This window comes from Battus philenor, unplaced genomic scaffold (genome assembly GCF_028537555.1).
Source record: "Battus philenor isolate CCGP_79_NKW_IND1 unplaced genomic scaffold, ilBatPhil1.0.hap1 SCAF_11, whole genome shotgun sequence".
NCBI lineage: Eukaryota > Metazoa > Arthropoda > Insecta > Lepidoptera > Papilionidae > Battus > Battus philenor.
In genome coordinates this window covers 8,409,569-8,429,108 of record NW_027181673.1, presented here as the reverse complement: position 1 = coordinate 8,429,108, position 19,540 = coordinate 8,409,569, and the positions used below count along the sequence as shown (strand labels likewise).

At 32.1% G+C, this 19,540-nt stretch overlaps 1 protein-coding gene across 4 annotated transcripts in view; it reads right to left on the bottom strand.

Annotated features, from left to right (window-relative positions):
- Hers (Histone gene-specific Epigenetic Repressor in late S phase) overlaps positions 1–19,540 on the bottom strand; it is a 217,070-nt gene that overhangs the window by 157,172 nt on the left and 40,358 nt on the right. The gene's annotated exons all lie outside the window — the stretch shown is intronic.

The window sequence follows — 19,540 nt, the reverse complement described above, 5'->3', positions numbered from 1 at the left end:
CAGTTTGTCATAATAGTTAACCCTATTACCCGTGACATTGATAATGTTTGATTAGAATTTGATATGAATTTTGTTTTCAATGACACGTTTTATTCTCAGGTGTAATACTTGATTTTACACTTGTTTTGCTTAAATTCAATGTCATATTAACTTATTACATCACGTGAGAAAAAAATATTTATATACATTAATAAAAGGAAGACGTAAATATACTTTTAGATAACAGATTCGTTTGGCAACGCGACTACATGTCGTAGTATTTAACATTGTATTTTACTATTGATTTGTTTTAATTTAACAAATAATTCTTAAATCCTTAAGAACCAAGACGATAACGCCGGTAAAAAAATTGTGCTATTTTATCATTATTATCGCACAAGTATTTTAGTACTATATACTCTAAATCGTACAATAGTTAAAACATTGAACACGGTAATTTGTTTTTAAATATTCCAAGTCGCTATCATCATTATTTGAACGGGTTCGATTATTTAATGAATTTTCACCATTGATGTAGATATTATATGCCATCTAAAAACATCACTTTAACACTGATGTGAGCACGTATTTATCTCTAAACAAAAAAAAGCTTAAGCATAACCATGTTCCGCTATTAATGACCACGAAATGGGACTGCAAGTTTCGTTATTTTTAGAATATAAGATGCCTAGGTTTATTATTTATGGTCAGGCTAAAATTAAATGAAATTATTATTAGATATTCACAAGTTTTTGCTTTCTATTTAGAATGTAAAAAAATAAAATTATACTTGGTGTGTATTAGTTGAGAATTATTGAGCACATACTTGTTGCAGCATCATAATTTATTCACATTGGCAACAATGTTGTCTACAGACAGCTTATTTAAAACAGGCACCGTACGTGATATTATACACATCAACTTTTATGACTACCTGTAATTATTAAGGAATAATAATATAAAGATGCAGATAAGGCGATGGATGCAGGTAGCTTTCAACCAGTCCTTTTGGAAATCATAAATAATAAAAGTTTTTTAGATTTAAGCATTTAAAATACACTTATTTAGTCTACGAAACGCTTAATTAGTTTATACCCTGAAAATGAAATTACGTTTCATAACTTACTTAGGCATGAGAAACATGAAACTCCCCTATCGATTACCAAAAAGATCGGTTTTCTTTATAGAAATAACTTTACACGAAACTTTATCTAAATGAATTTAAAAGTACACCCTTTAAACTCGTTATTCTTCTAATGACACTATTATAAACAGAAACGTTGGCTGAAAGCAAATTGTAAGTTGTGCCACAAATTAAAATGCAGACTCACAGACCAGCTTTAAAATACTTAACGCTTGTAACTCACTTCTTTCTTTTTAACGCCCAGCGGGTGTCTACTGGTTTATGGAGATGAAATAAAGAAATCTTAGGTCAAGATTATATGCTGTTTTTTTTATTAATCCCGCTATTTATGATCACAATGAATGCTACGTGGACTCAAAGTTTTTGCCTCTTCGTTAAATAAAGACTGTGATGATGCACTATATGAGAACACAGTTATGGTAAGTGCAATACACGGCATTAAGCTTGATTTTGAGGACTTAATTGTAGTGTTTCGGAGCGGGAATTTCTGGTTAAGAATTCTTAAGCTATATTCAATTTCAGGAAAGGCACTATCAACAGCGAGTGATTCAATTTTATGATTAATTATTTATTTATTTTAAACGTTACTACATTAGAAATTTGGACAATATTAAGAAACGAAATTATCATTGAGTTACAAAAATCACCGATCATTATCAGCGGCCGCTTAGTTAGGAGACGTCCAACGCTGCGCTTCCCGATCTGTGGTCTCTCTAAAGTCCCAAAATTTAAATAATCTCAAATAGCAGCTAAAAATAAGTTTAACGATGATTTTTTTAAACAAAGATGATCTACATTTCGTCCTAGTAAAAATAAATTATTTGTCTGTACTTAATGGGTAAAATATAACAGTGAAAGTATAAAACGTTAATTTAACTGAATACATGAACACCGGTAGCCAATTTTAAATATAGTTCAATAAAATTGAAAAGTATTAACGGGCTCTCGAGTTAAATTATCATTCAATTTGTTATTTGATACTTCAACTAAATAGAAATAGAAGTGAATTTATTGCGTTTTCCAGCTTATTGCCTTTTTTAATAAAAAAAATATTTATACGTCATTTATAAAAATACGACGATAAAATTTATATATTTTTTTTATGAGTCTGTTTTGGATATCTGTAGCAGTTAGTATAATAACTTCAATGGCCAAAAGTTATTGTTGGCTAATTTATTCGACCGTGAGAAAAACTCGTTTACACAAGTAATCTTTTGTAAAGTTTAAGCTTAACTCTATTCAGTGAATTCAATCACATCTCCGGCCGCGAGGCGAACTCTATCAGTATAATTCTTTTGTGTACCCGCCTCTTTCAATTTCAAACTTTCATTACTTCTACTATGAAACTAACAAAAGAGTACCCATAAAAATGAAATTCAACAGCTTGAGAACTACCCAGTTAGTAAGCAATATGTACGCATTTAAAGCTACAAAGTAAAAGAAAATCCTTTTTATTACTCTCTCCGAGAAATGCGCAGCGCATGATAAGATTCAATTTTCTTATCTTAAAATAATATTTACGTTAAGTACAAAACTTTAAGTAGAAAAATAGTAGTGAAAGTAGTTACTGTAATATTCATACTGTTGGATCCCCTTGTCCACGAGCATGTGAATGGATGGGTATCTGCCGCAGCTTTGAGACGAAAGATCCGTATCATACAGCGGCAATAATCCCTCAATGCTTTCAGCAAACGCAATAAAAAAAAAACATTTAAGCAAAACACACAAGCGATACAAATTAAAACGGTAAAAAAATCAAAACTATTATTATCACTATTAAACTTTTACACAATCTCACTTTAGTTTTCACCTGGGAAAATACACAGCGTGTAAATTTTCCAAAAAGGCCAACGTCCCACAGTTTTAGGGGTTATTTGCAACGAGGAGGAGGTGGGAAAAGAGAGTGTGTGGTTTTATAATGCTTAAAAACTTAGAAAAATAAGATTTGTCCTTGAATTTTTCTTTTAGATTCTAATATGGAAACAAACGCGGAACGTATACAAAATAATGAATGTTATACTTCTCGTAGGTATTACCAGAATATGTTGCAAAGTGCCGAGAAGCCACCACTGTGTATAAGTACTCTCACTCTCGCCACTTTGAAGAGATTATAATGAGGCGGTGACATTGCAAATTCGCCAAAAGCTACGTAAGAATATTATTTCTAAATTAGTTTGACAAACAAAAATGGATATTTTGAAATTTAATTCAGTTCTATATTCTAATAAATAACGTTTAAAACTTGACATCATAAAGTGGTATTATAAAAAATATTTAAAAAAAAGATTCTTTTCAAAAGTTGTCAAATAAGTGATTGCCGGTTTTGGTTAAAGACCCCTATCACTCCCATTTTATATCCATATATCTACAAATGATATGATTTTCTTGAGTTATCTGTCATCTTTAATTAATCTTACAAGGTCCTTGAGAAGTCACTTACTTAATTTTTTTATATCAGTATATAAATAGAGTAAAAAAACGAACGTTTTCGCTGTATCTTGGTTTAATATTTCCGGAAAGGAAAGAAAACAGTAAAGGCCGTCAAAAAGTATGTTAATGGTGATAAGTTCTTACAGAAAGAGCAATGCCAAAATCGGTTTGAAAAATTCTGGCTTGAGATTTTTCTAATATCAATTGAATTTAATGAGGATGAAATCAAAAACATTGTCGATACAGATCGTCACGTAGATGCTTCACCTACGATATAAAACGTGCCAGGCTCGTTAAGAAGCCGGATATTTGGTTTCCGAACCATTTAAAAGTAGTTCATCTGACAAAGCGCATTATTTGTTGCGATTTCGTCGACTGCTTCATCAATATTGTTGAAATGTACGTTAAAATCGAAACGAAGCGCCTGACTTTCATTCGGTTGAATCAAGCTAAACTGCGTTCGGAAGAGTATATTCATTTACGCGATGCAATTAGCACAGAAGGAGATTCAGAAAATGTTAGTCGATTGACTATTTTAGCACAGTATTATACACAGTAGTCCGCGTCATATGCATGAATATGCGCAAGATGCAATGACATATGTTCGTCATTATGGTTGGCCAGATCTATTTATTACATTTACGTGTAATCCGTAATGGATGGAAATCATTCAACTGCTGCTTGCCGGACAAACATCAAGTGATCGACACTACATTACCGCACAAAATTCGGTCACTAATAAATTACATTATTAAGCAACACGTCTTTGGGATTACTCGATGCTGGATGTATTCAGTCGAATGGCAAAAACGAGGCCTACCGCGTGCTCATATTCTAATTTGGTTAGTCGAAAGAATTCGGCCAGGTCAAATAGATGACATCATATGTGCGGAGATTCCTGCTCCTGAAACCGATCCAGACCTACATGATGTTGTAATTACGAATATGATTCATGGACCGTGTGGCACTATCACGTTCCAAACGGTATCCACGAAAACTAACGGCAGAGACCATTAATTAAATACATTTGCAAATATGTCAAGAAAGGGAGCGACATGGCGGTCTTTGGTATTCAAACATCCAATACCAACGATGAAATCATCGCGCTATCAAGTTGTAATATTCTCATTCCCTATTCGCGAACGTCATTCCACTGTTGTACATTTGGGGGTGCATCAAGAGAATGGTCAGAGAGTATGTTTCACAGCGTCAACACTGACCAGTTTCTTTGCGATTTGTCAAAGCAATCCGTTCGCACAAACGTTGCTTTACTCGGAAATGCCACGTTATTACACTTGAAACGCTACATCGAAGAAATTTAAAGGTCGGAAGCAAGGCGATGCAGTTCCTGGTCATCCAGATATGCGTTCTACTGATGCTCTTGGTCGTATTTACACAGTTCATCCGAAGAATGATGAATGTTTCTATTTGCGGTTTTTGCTGGTACATGTTCGAGGGCCCCACATTTCGAGCAGCATGTCAAGAGCTGAATTTGCTTAAAAACGATACCTATTGGGACACGATAATCGCTGTAGTAATTATTTCTGCATCTCCAAGTCAGATACGCACATTATTTGCTATCATCATTTCGACATGCTTCCCATCGAACCCACGTGACCTGTGTAACAAATACAAAGATAGACCAGAAGACATTTTACATCGAATTCGTGTCAGCTCAAGAAATCCCGATCTTGAGGCGAATGAGGAGATGCATAACCAGGCTTTGCTCTTGATCGAAGATATGTGTTACCTCATGTGCGGCAGTTTGTTAGTTAGGTTAGGAATGCCAGCACCAGATCGCGGAATGAATGACGCATTTAATAGAGAATTGGAACGTGAACGTGAATATGATGCAAATGAATTAGTTACAGTTAAAACGAATGTACCACTGTTGAATCCTAAGCAGAGGGAAGTCTATGATACACTGATTAATACAATTGATAATGGAAATGGTGGCTCATTTTTTTTGGATGCCCCCGGTGGAACTGCGAAGACAATTCTTATGTCATTGATTTTGGCCACAGTACGTGTGAGATCCGTAATTGCGGTAGCAATTGTTTCTTCTGGAATAGCGGCCACATTGTTAGACGGATGTCGTACGGCTCACTCGGCGTTAAAATTACCATTTAACCTTCAAACTCCGCAATGGCTAAAGTTTTAGTAGCATCAAAAATCTCCACATGGGACGAAGGCACAATGGCGCACAAACGCGCATTGGAAGCACTAGACCGAACATTAAAAGATCTGCGCAATGACTCGAGATGTTTTGGTGGTGCAATGATTTTATTATCTGGCGATTTCCGACAAACACTACCAGTTATTCCAAAATCTACTGCTGCCGACTAAAGAAACGCTAGCCTCAAAGCATCAAATCTGCGGCGATATGTAAAGAAAATTCAACTGTTTGTATATATGAGAATTGCATTGTTGAACGATCTATCTGCTGATGATTTCTCGAAGCAATTGATGACTATCGGAAATGGCCGTGTTCCTGTTGACGAATCGAGCGGTTTGATTTCAGTTCCTCCAAATTTTTGCAATTTCGTTTCATCAAAAGACGAGTACCAACAAAGTATTTCCGGATATCATTGCTAACCGCAAAAATACTAAACGGTTAATTGAGCGAGCAATTTTGACGGTTAAAAATAAAGATGTAGATGATCTCAATTTTATAATTAAAAATCAAACCGTAGGTACTCTGAATTCATTCAAATTTATCGACTGTGTAACAAAAGAAGAAGAAGCCACTAATTATCCAACTGAATTTTTAAACTCTTTGGATGTGCCTGGTTTACCACCGCACAATTTACAACTGAAGGTTGGCTCGGTAGTCATCATGCTTAGAAATTTAAACCAACCAAAACTGTGCATTTGAACGCGTTTAGTGATAAGAAAACTGATGAGCAATATCATTCACGTGTCTATAATTGAAGAAAAATTTAAAGATTCTTATTCCATTAGAAGTTCTTATTCCAAGGATTTTGATGATACCAACAGATATGCCCTTTTTTAACCAATTCATTTCCCGATTCGTCTTGCTTTCGCCATGACGCTCAACAAATCACAGGGCCTATCCTGGACTATTTGTGGCGTCAATCTAGAAAATGCATGTTTTTCTCATGGTCAATCCATGCGCTTTATTTGTTCTTGCGCTTGACCAAAAAACAAAGAATGTCGTTCACCACAAGATGCTTGAATTAAATAAAATCCGATTAATGAATTAATCCGAGTGTATCCCAATCTGCACAATATAGTTTTGATCATTTTTTTCTGACATGTGTATTAATCTTTAATTATTATTATTTTTTTAATTATTATTCTCATTCTGTATGTATTCATCATCATTCATCATTCATAATATTAAAATACTTTTGTATTTCTATCTATATTAATATTATTTTGTATCATTGTATTACTTTCATCAAAGCCTAAATTAGTTCAGCTAGAAGGTAACACGACATTCATTGACTGTTAGGCAGTACGAAGTTCGCCGGGTCAGCTAGTTAAATATAAATGATACTGGAGCAGTTCTAATGAGCCATCACAAGGCAGATATCTATACCTTAAAACAGGAAAATATTTACAAACAATTTTGCTGTCCGCCTAACTTTGTGGGAAATTCAAAGTTCATTATAAGGAAAAATAAAAACACTTGTTTCATTGAACAAATCAGCAATTACTTAGTTGCCAACCCAATATAACAATAAATATTTATTGAGATCCATCATCATATCAGCCGATAGATGGCGCTACTGCATGGCATACGTTTCGCCCTAAGATTGTCACGATGATAGGTCTAGCGCCCGCCGGAACGAGGTCGTCACGCGGGATATTCAGATAAATTAAATAATAAATCATAAATCAATTTTGTACTTATTTGATATTAAACTAATAATAGCTGTGTTCAACTATGCATAAAAAGAGATGTATTGATACGGTACGGTACGTTAATGGTACATTTAGATCTTTTATAAACCGTTCTATCGACTAATGACGAGTTAGTGAACCACAGTGAATAGGAAATCTAACGGTAAAAGAGAAACATTTGTTTAAACATGATCAGATATACCGTACACCAGTTTGCCATGATATTACTACAACTGCTGCCACCAGGTCTCGTATATAATTAAAATTGTTATACCTATAAAAATATTATGTTTACCCAATAGGATAAAATCTTGGGTGAAATATATATTTACTTGTCCCCATTTTGCTTACAATACATTATTATTAAGGTAGATTTATCTCTATTCATCTTCTTTAACATTATTTACTGCGGAACTGTAATATACAATAGATAGCTAAAATTTGTAATTTATTTGTGATTATAATATTACAAATAAATGATATACGTACGAAAATATTTTTAACACTGACACAATAAACCGTGTTTAATCATTATACTTAAACAATAGGAAAATATACATAAAATTCTTTGTTTTCAATGTGTTATAATATAATTGTTACTCATATATTATTGCGGTTGTGGCAGTATAAAGAATTATGTAATGGAATAGGGTGTTTTACTTTCCATAATTAAAACAATTAGTTCTGTTCATTTTATGTGATGAAAACTATTTTAATATTTCGTTAAAATAAATATAAAAGCGATACTGTTATGCAATGCAAGATTTTTGATTTTGGTAATTAAAAATTGCATGAAAACTCCGCAATGATGACTAAAGGTAACAACGCCGCAGTTGCCTACGCTTTTTATACCAACAACGAAAGCAGATCCGGCGTTCAGGATTTTCCGTGTGTACGTATCACTAACAACGTCCCGAGTCTTGATTGCTTCCGGACAATGAACTCTGTGTCCGAACCGGAAAACAAGCAAAGCCATAAATGAAAAAGAATCGGTGAATTTCGTGTTTAATAATACATAAATAAAAATATAAAGACTACACCATATAATTAGGCAGGTTATTAATATTAATTTTATGTTTTGGATCAATTGTATTTATCGCAAGAATAGTTATAGATTAGTCCATGAACTTGTAGTATTTTTTCAAAAAGCGTACGCAAGTTACTCGTAGCACTAAACAAGTGAATCGTAAAAAACCCCATAAAAGTCTAGCTTTTATAGATGAGACCTAAAAATAAGAGAAATATTGGTGAAGTGAACTTTCCTTTGACTTTGGGATCTTATGTACATTTTACATGTGTAAGAATATAAATATAAAAACAGTGACAAACAATAAGAAGAAAAAACAGCAATGTGCCTTAATACATTCTTTCATAGGTATGTTCTTTTAAGTTTTTTTACTTCATTTCATAAGAGGCCCATTTAACTATATAAATATAACAAGCAACTGATGCCACGTGTAATCGAGTCTGTCGCGCAACGAGTAATCGTGACGTCATTTCCGTTCGCAAACTACACCATAAACGCACTTGCACGTGTCATCTGTTAATTTTCTTGCAGGGGTCTCTATTCTAAAAATAATTTGCACGTACATGTTATTGTAACTATGTTTGATGCAATATATGAATGTTTCTAAAAAAACGTGTACTTCGTTTTGTATATAGTTAAAACATTTGAAACTGTACATTAAAATTTAAGAGAAATGAAATTAACAACGAAAAAATTACTATTATCGAGTAAATTTTGAAGAGACGGTATGAATTATTATTCTTTTGTGAGTCCATACACGCATTAGCAAAGAAATTAGCGGTTTTGAATTCTTTTCTGTCATAAAAAATACATTATGAAAAAGTTCTTAATCACGTGAACATGTTACTGGCTAGTTAGGAAAGTGCCGCGGTTTTTAAAAAAGTAAAATTTTTGACCTCGATCAATTTTGAAGCAAAATTCTTTTTTACTTTATTTTGTGGCGTGAAATTCTGACACAATATCGACTCATATCTTCATGATAATTTTTATAGAATTTTTTTTATTTTTTTTATTGTTTTGTTGTATAGAGGTCTCGGAATTGATATATTATACTATCTTAAAGATAGTCGCAGTCAATGCTTCGTAGCTTGAAGCCTTATAAGTTAAGTTTGACAGTTCAAAGGATCTGGCAGGTCTTTCAAGAGACTGGTTTCATCAAGACAAGATATAAGTTTGAAAGAAAGCCATGTACCGAAACAGGATGATTGTTTTCTAGTAAGTCAAGCATTTAGAAAAGGAAAATTTTCGTGAGTAGATCTCAAGAACAAACCCGATGGTATAAAAAGTGTGCAATTTGAAACATCTATGGAAGTTTAGCGTACATTGGCAACAACAACATGCACGGCTTTTGAAACGAGTTTGATTATTGCAGCCAGTTTTGCATACCATCACGGAATTAAAGAGTGATAATATACTCGCTACAATGCCACAATATGCCTGAAATACAAGTTGTGATTCCAGCAAGAAGTAAAGAAGGATACCTGAGTGCTGAACTGTATATTTGTTATAATTTGTTAATGAAAAATAAACACAAAATAATGTATTTCACTTTGAAGTGCGCCAGCGCCATAAATTTATATCCAATTAATTTAATCCGTGTTTTGGAACTATTTAAGAAAACAATCCTGACTTATTAATTAATGTAATTCTGGGATAAAGACTGCTTTATTTTATCAAACAAACTAATAGTTACAATTTAAATCGATTCTCTGCAGAGATGAACTTTTTTTATGAGTTTATAATACTTAGTATATCTATAAACCGAAGCCAACGATATGAAAAATTAAATTTAAATGAAAAGTAAAATCTAAATATGAATAATTCCAATGAAAATGTGCTAACAATTGTGAAGAGTTTATATAAAGATGTATCGACAGGGCATGCATACACCGGAAGTTATTCGCAAGCATTGTTGCACGTACCCGTCTGTATTGAGCTGTGCGTCGCAGTCGATTGTGCTGTGCCTTTTATAAGAGGCCTAAGCTTTCTAGACAGAACCCTGCTATTGTTAGCATTTAAAACGGCGCTCTTAAGATATCTTGAGTAGTAATTAAATTTTACGTAGAGCATCGACTTGCATGTAATATGTATGTTTATTGAATTTTAGACAGCCCTCTATGTAACGTATGAGTGGAGAACGAATTTCATTTTCCAAAAATAACATTTTATCCCTTTTATTAAAAAAAAAAGGATTTTATGAAGTATCTTGTGAATAGGCTTCATAAAATTTGTAATTCTTTCGCAGGCAGCTGTGCACGGTATTACAATATACTCTTATGTAGTGTCTTAAATTATCTTATAATAAATGTTAAAAGTTCGTTAAAATATTGTTGTTGACTGTTCTCAAATCAGGGCGCGTTTGAAAACCTCGTAATTTTGAGATAGAGAACCGTGGAGGAGAAACCGTGCTAGTGATTTTTTCGTCATTCCGACTGACTAATGCACCTATAATTCTGTTTCGGGGGCATCTTTTATTCAATCTAACTGCTACTGGATGAACACTTCACGTCAATTTAATTCTGGAAGGATTCTTCCCATGACGTACACAAATAGTCACTAAATATGTGAATAATGATAATGAAAAGTTTTAAATTCCGAAATAATACGCTTTTTTTGTTACAAAAAAAAACAACAGTACTAATTTATTTCTATTTTTTTAATGTATTTATTAAGTAATCGCATTCAGTATGATCTAATAAGATCATATTAAACTATGTTGAAGTTATCGCATTAAGGTATGTGTTATTTTTTCCATTAATTTTGTAATTCATGAAGTTGACCTTCAGAATATTATATCGAAGCTTAATTTTAAAAGTAAAGGTCACATAAAACTACAATTTGTAAAGTAAAACACATTCGTCCGCTCGATCAAAATCAAATAGATGGTTAAATTTGCTCAAGCGTTCCAAGATTAGGACACAAAAGGCCGCGTTTAAGGAAACCCCGATTTCCGTCAATTGTTACGGTCCCTTCGAAAATTAAATCACTTGTAAGGTTCGACGAAACAGAATCATTTTTACGTCGGTCGATTCCGTTGAGCCAATATCCGCGAGTGTCTGTAAGCGATTTCCCTTTTGAGTACGGTTTGTTAAAATATGTGTTTGGCATACTGAATATTTCATATCGACGGAAGTGTTGAATCCGATTTCTATTGACATGTATACTCTTATTCAAATCATCGCAATGTCCATCACCATTTCAAATTTTATTTATCGTGAAATATATTTTACTTAAAAGGAAAAAGTACTTACGCACTTTATAGTACTCTTAATCTACAAAATTATCTAATCTTAAATTATAGCATAGATAATGTTTCTTTTCATTAAACCTACAATTAAATTTAAATTCGGAAGACATTGACGTAATACAGGAAATAGTAAAACCAGCGCCTTGTACATTTTTATACCAATATTTATGAAAATAAAAATTATTAAATTATTGCGCAGTAAAAAAACAAAGGTTAGTACATATAATACGAGTATAAGTATTACATATTTTGAATGATGAAAGATTCATAACAAACGTAACATGATTTTTTTTTTATTTTTGAAATAAAATCAATATATTATATATACACATTTTCATATAGAAGTTTTAAGAGAAATAAAACAAATACGTTATCGTCACTCTTACCACTTTGCACGCTCCGTCGAAAGCCAAAAGAGGCTTGCAAAGTTCCCCTTCAATATAAAGTCCGTAACTCTTGACGAACCCCCACAAGATCCGCCATTATAAATTGCACGTTCGGCTGGCAAAATGTCAAAATGATAGAACTATTACGCCGTCAGCTTTATATGTATAGCACGCTAAACTGTAATTTAACGCAATGATTGAACAACAGCTATTAAATTAATAATTTTTTAAGAAACCGAGGACCTCTAGAAATAAATAACTATTATATGAATTTAAATTAATTCTAACAGTTTTTTTTTTAATATAAGACAGTTCTATCTTTAGAATTATATAAAGTAAATAAAATATTATCAAAAAGTGAAATTCTTTGCTTATATATATTTTTAATTTTCTTCATGCGTTTCGATTAAATTAATGGCGGATAACATACGAGTAAAAAGTCAAAGCACTGTTAGTGCACTTGGTTGATACAAATTTATTCCGATCTAAAACATAACAGAACTCTCACTTTAAGGTGAGATTTCCTAGCTTCTTCGGTAAATTTCCTTTCTTTTCAAATTCTTCTCGAGTTCATGTCACCCAGCTTTGAGCAAAGCTATGCTTGGTAACCCAGTGCTCACGAAGTAATTCAGCGCGGAATTAGTGACGACCGTATATTAGCAGCAAGAAGCTTATGTGTGAACTTCCATAGACTAATTTGTACATTTCTTACATTTCCGGGGTTGCTATTGAGGTTTACGTACGAAAATTTTTATTTGTCAATACTTGATTCACTAGAAAACGATTATAATAAATGGTTTTCAACAAAACCAGGCCTTATCTTGACGGAACCTGTTTTTAAAATACCTAAGTTCCTAAAATAGATGATGTGTAGATAGGTTGATGTACATAAAAATCTATCTTTACGGACATAAAGCTATTTAACTGCAATAACTCCTGGTATCTTTGAATCAAAGTGTAGAGTACAAATGCGCAGTTCTGTTTGTCTCACAGATGTAATTATTCCAGTCTATATGATGTCACTTATTAGTTTTAGGTAAAAGAGTGTTCTATCACTATAAAATGATATCTTTATCTTTTATTATTGCCAAAAGTTAATTACTTGTCAACCAGTACGAGCCATGCCACACTCACTGTCAAACGTCGTCGTGATATGTAACAGATAAAATGCATGTCTACGATAGCAGCAATCTGTTTCGATCATAGTTCCGACAGGTTGAACGCTCGAAATCGAAAGTCACACATTATTGATACCATAGCTGACCAAATATTTCACCTTTGAATACATTTTTCTACGCGACGTTATTCAGCGGATAGAAAAAAAAAACATAGAAATTAGTATTCCCAATATTCAAAATATAGATTTTTTATCACTATAACCATAGATCGTACTCTCGCATGTTTGTGTGTTTGGAATGTCTTAGTATAAATTGTACTTTCATTATCATCATTTAAGCCGCATGACGTCTTTAACATAGGCCTTACCGCGTATATTTCTAATAAGACTAGTTGGAAAAGGTCTGCATTCATCATCTTTCGAAGACATTCAAAAGGTAGTCTGTTCACCTTGTGAACTTCGCTTTTCTTTGGTCTCTACTTCAGAACTTTAAGGTCTCACCGGCTATCTGTTCTGCGTGTTATGTCGCCTTATTTCAATCTTTCAAATTCGCTCGGTTTGTCGGATTGCATTTTAGTAACGAAAACTTTCCGCATTTCGAGATTCATGAATTTTTATTCCGCAAAAGTGAAGGTTTCCATTAGAAAGTTGTAAAGCATTTTACGAACGGGCGAGTGACAGAGATAACTACACCTGCTTGTGCGAAAAGGGCGATAATGTTCTGCGCACAGGTAGAGACTCCGTAAGGAATTCCTTTCGTCAATTTATTTATTGATGTTTTCTCTCTGTTCTGTTCTGTCATATTAACTACTAAAGATAAATAAATTCGTACAATTATCCAATTTCTGTTTATAAAGCTTGTTTACGATTTAACTGTAGATATTACAAAATATTCTTTTACTACCCGTCATTTTGTAGTATATTGTGAACAACGGTCATAACATAGTAGAAAGGAGTAGAGTAAAAAGTATGTCTCTACGTTCTTTATGCGACTAGAAATAAATTTCTTATACCTCTTATTATAATTTGAGATATCAAGTTTCTAAATGTAAACGTGTTCAAAACTTTTCTAAGTCCTCTCAATGTTACAAATGTAGCTGATATGAGGCGGATTACACTTTTGTTAAGACATACTCTAAATGATTTCTAAAATAACGCACAGAAAAATGTTTTAAAGGTTATAATATTGGTAAACTAGAATGACAATATTAGTACAAAGCGATGCCTTTTTTAGAAAACGTATTCATCACTATTTGGAGGTATATATAGGCGGTATTACGTACCAGACGAAACAGCCTATAATAGAAGAGATTAGCCCCGGCATGTTTTGCGGTACAAAAAATGGCATTGTCATGTCCGTTGAGCATACATTAATGTTTTCGTTAGATTATTTACATTTCAAACTGAAAAATTAGGAAAAAAAAAACCATTGTACCTCTTATTGAAAAGTGATCGGTTTAATCTCGCGAATTGCTTTAATTCTGGTTAGATGAATAGGGGATCCTAACATATAATACGAAATATTTGTTTTATCAGATAACCTAGACGTCAAAAAGTACATATTGTAGAGCCAGTCTTTTCACAATTCTTTACTTTGTTTCACTTTAAATTATTTAAAAAAAGGGTTCCACAACTACAGAATAGTGTCTGGCAGGATATTTTTAAAGCATATATTACTATAAAAAGGTTACTAGAAGAACCATTGTGTTTTAGATATTATGACGTCATACAGAAATCAATTTTAATATTAAATACAACTTTTAATTTATTAGCAATATAATAAGAGAAATATTAAAAAAAAATTATAGTTAAATTACTAATTAGAAAAATGTTCGCTTGCTATATAAAAAGTTAGTATAACTCAATTTTTCAATGGCGATTAAACAACGTAGGGTAGAGAAAGAATACAAAAGGAATCATGTTAATTGTACTTATTGTAAAAATATATACAGGTTCACAAAATTTCGAACTTTAAATAAATTTATGTATGGTCTCTTTACATTTTTTTCTGGCATTAAGACATTTTTAAAAGCTGTTTCATAAAAATGAAAGTACTGTATTATAAATATAATTGAGGATCGCACCTGAAAAATATCTTTTGCGCTAATACAAAATCGACATATTCTATTAACTTCATTAGTAAATCAAATCAATTTATATGAAAATAAAAAAAAAAGTCATTGACGACATATCTTATAACCACGAAAACATTTTCAACCACTTTGGAGGAATTTCTGATTACAAATGAGTTAAACGTATACTACTTTATTTTATATTTACTGATGAATTATTTTTTTTAAATTGAGTTAGGGCAGAATACTGAATAATGCACCTGCGCATAACAAATAAAATATTTGCTTCAGTATTGCCATAACAGCAAATTGTGCGCTTCCAGCTTAATCATTCTATTAATATTCATTTGTTTGTTACTGTTATGGTTATGTGAAGATAGGAATCTCGACCATAAAACATAACACTTTTTTTTCAAGAATATAAGGTGTCTCTTAAAATGATGGTTATGGATATAAACTTTTTTGCATTTTTTTAGACTAATGAATAACGTTAAAATTGATAATAAAACATTTTGCACAGTGAAGCAAATAGATAAAAAGTGTCACTACAATAATAATAGTGTGATCCTTCCATAGTACCACCTTGAAAGGATTATATATTACCGTGGTACCAATCAGGGATACGTAAAAACATTATGAAAAATATATGTACTACTACTGGCATATCGAACCGAAATGAATGATCAAATGCTTTATGTTATAAAAGAAATTTATGTTATAAAGATGTAAATATAAATAACATAGCTTGGACACAAAAGAGATGGATGGTTGAGAATCTTTGATTATTATTTTAACCATTAATTATGTTGTTTTTTTACTTCCCCGAGCTTGAAAAATTTGAAATTACAAGGAATTTCTATTGTTTATACGAGAAAGCAACGTAATGAGTACCTACTTCTTTCACTTTATCAGAGTCCTAATCATGGCATCTAGTAACACAGTCATTGGTTGAATATCCTTTTATATTACAGTTCACCCAAAATCGATAAAATTCTCAGCGCTCAATTTATATATTGTTAATTGATATCACAAAATACTCTAAGAATTAATATTAAATAAAATAAATACAAAAATGAAAATTGTAAAAAAAAACTGTATAAACAAGAGAATAATATATTGTATAAACATGTTCACGTTTGTATTTTCAAAAAACATCCTCATAAATACAAGCAATCGTGTGCTAGAGATTTACGCCAAAACCGGTTTGTTGAGTTTCACAAAGTTAATCTCGTGATATTAATTTTGTATTCGGACATAAGCAGCGAGCGTTGCCACCTTCGTGGGAGGCGCCTCCCACTCTAGTCAGCGTTACCGCGGTCGTATCATAATATACTATCTACACTATAATTGTAAAAGGCAGGTCTTTCTTTCTGCCTTTTACTCGTAAGTTTTGTCGATATTGTTGTTTTCTATCGCATTATTTTTGAAGTAAAATGATCAAACGTGTTGGTAATATTAATTAGTTTTCGGAAGAAGATGGATTCATATTCATAGTGACGGTACAAATTACATCTTTACTCGCAATAAAAGTAATAAAAAATTACATTGTAAATAAAAAGCAAAGCCTGAGGGACTCAAATTAAAATAGCGAAAACAATAAATAGAAATATGAATTTAAACCTAACTGCATAACATTTCTCTGTTAGTTATCGAATTCGCGCAACACTCACCTCCATATGTTTACACGTTACTAAACATGTAGGTGTATGGCCGCAAATTGACTAGTTAATACCCGATCTCAAACCACGCTTTGAAGCGTAGTCATTAGTGATACCGATGCCAAACAATATTGGTTTTCGTACAGCGTACTGATTTTATTATCCCTAAAATACTTCAAGAGTCCTTTAGAAATATCTTATTTACAAAGCTTTTTAATTGATGATGATGACCAATCAGTTAGTTAATTAACTAAATAAAACTTTTAAGATTTACATTTTAATACTTGATTGTATGTTTCCCTTAAATGAAAATCTTGATGATTCTTCTAATACCTTGTAGTTCTTAAGTTTAAAATGTCATATGTTTTAACTTTGTCACAGTTATATTTTTTCTAATAAAATTCGTTAGTAAATAGAGAACTGTAATTATTGTAATGCGCGAATATAGCATATAATATAGCCTTGGACTCTAAAATATGTCTGAAGCATCAAGAAAATAATTATTCAAAACTATATTTATAACAATTTCTATAAATATCACCTATCAAATATTTTAATTTCATGAAAAATTTAAATATAATTAAAAGAAACGTATATTCGGGAATACGTAACAGAATTACAAAGATGGTCATGTTATGTTAAAATTTATAGACGCTTACCGAGATATGTATCAATCGAAAATTATTAACAATAGGAAACAATAAAAAAGCCATTCATTACAAAATACTATTCTGTTTTCATTATTCAAAATATACAATAGTTTTAGATTTAAGAACAAACTTCTATTTACCAAAGTAATCTGGAACAGTTTAAAGTCGTTTCCGTTAAAGCCATACTCCCGGTAGATACAACGGTAGTGGTCGCAACAATGCATGCATGATTAAAGGGGAAACTTAATTACATTAAGTGCTGCATTATGCTTTGATCTCGTGATATTAATCCGGGACTGGGGGACGAGTATAACGATGTACCGCCCACCCTTTCAAACACCTCCCGTTCGCTAACAATTCATCGCTTGTTGGTCATATTTGCAAAGTATTTTATTACATAATAATGCTTTTGAGTAGTACCAATGTGCTATAAACCTACATCGATTTTATTATAGCCAAAGATATTTTATCATCTCAAGTCAATACAGATACAAAGGCGTACCTAAAGCTACTTAGATACATAAAATTCTGTTTATAAAATTGAATAAGTCGATTTTTGAATACAGAGTATTACTTAGTTGCTCGGTAAATCTTGTAATTATTTACAATTCTCTACAACACAATGTATCTTTTTTTGAAAATGTTAATGCTTACTAGTCAATGAAAGGTGTATAATCTGTGCTAGAATAATGAGTGAAAAAGATCATACTCAAAAGGAAATCAAGCTCGACAGACTACACACTACTAGGATGAACTCACAATAAGGTGATGATTGGGGAGTGCATTGTTCATTATAAGCCTTTATCGCTTTTTAAAACTATCGATTCAGACCTCTTTTGCCTTATAGTTCATGAAACTTACGGTATAAAAAACTGGTGGAGATAATAGATCAACACTACGTATTTATTGTGATAAAATGAAATCTCTAAATAATCAGACGAAATTAGGAGGCCTTGATAGAGATGTATTATTTCGTCTACTAGATAGCCCTGAAATTAAACTCGTTTTCATTAAACCAATTTTATTAATCAGCCAAGGTTTAGTCCAATAAATTCGTAATTTGACATCAAGGAACGAATCCAAAAATAGCTGTAGATTTTATTTTTTTCAAAATTCCCATAAGTTCTCTTGATGTTCCAATACATCCCATAATTTCTCTATATCTCGAGATAATGTTAATCCTAAACAAGAATGGTTATAAAATAAAATGACTGTAATTATTATTCACGATTATCATTTGTAAATACACTTTTTTAAACTTGCCTATCACTACACAGAAATTGGTAAGATCCCTTAAATCCTCGAACAAAAAACACATATTCACTTGTTTTTATATGCTTTACTGTTATATTAATGAAATTTAAAATAATAAAAGTGTTAACCATGTGGATTACCAAGCTCAAAATAAAAGGTGGCCTTTTGTCATTTGACGATAGGGATAAAAAATTTACATTTATATGTTTTAGTCTTTACATCATCATCGTCATCATTTCGGCGTTAGAGCTTACAAATGGTTAATCTAGTAATTAATATTAAACCTTTATTTCAAAAATTTGTGAAAATTTTATATATTATCGTTCTAAAAAGTTTCCAAAATGTTTTAATTTTATTAAATAATTTTCGAATATTAATCTCTAATAAACACAATGCACAGCAATCGTACGTCCATAACTGGACATAGACTTCCTTAAATAGATTCTAAATAGGACTGATTGAAAGAGGCTTGCTGAATCCCGCTTCTTTTGACAACAAATGATGACAAATTGATGACTATAGAATATCAGTAGACCACTTCTACTAGTTTGCAGATTCCGACTCCGCGACTCGAGAGCTCGACGAAGCTATAAAGGCCGCAAGACCGATGTAAGTGCTGCTAAATTACATCTATCAAAACGTTAATACAGTAACCTAGTTGCAAGTTCGCTGTTTCACGCCCCGTAACGTGTCACATAAGTAATTAACA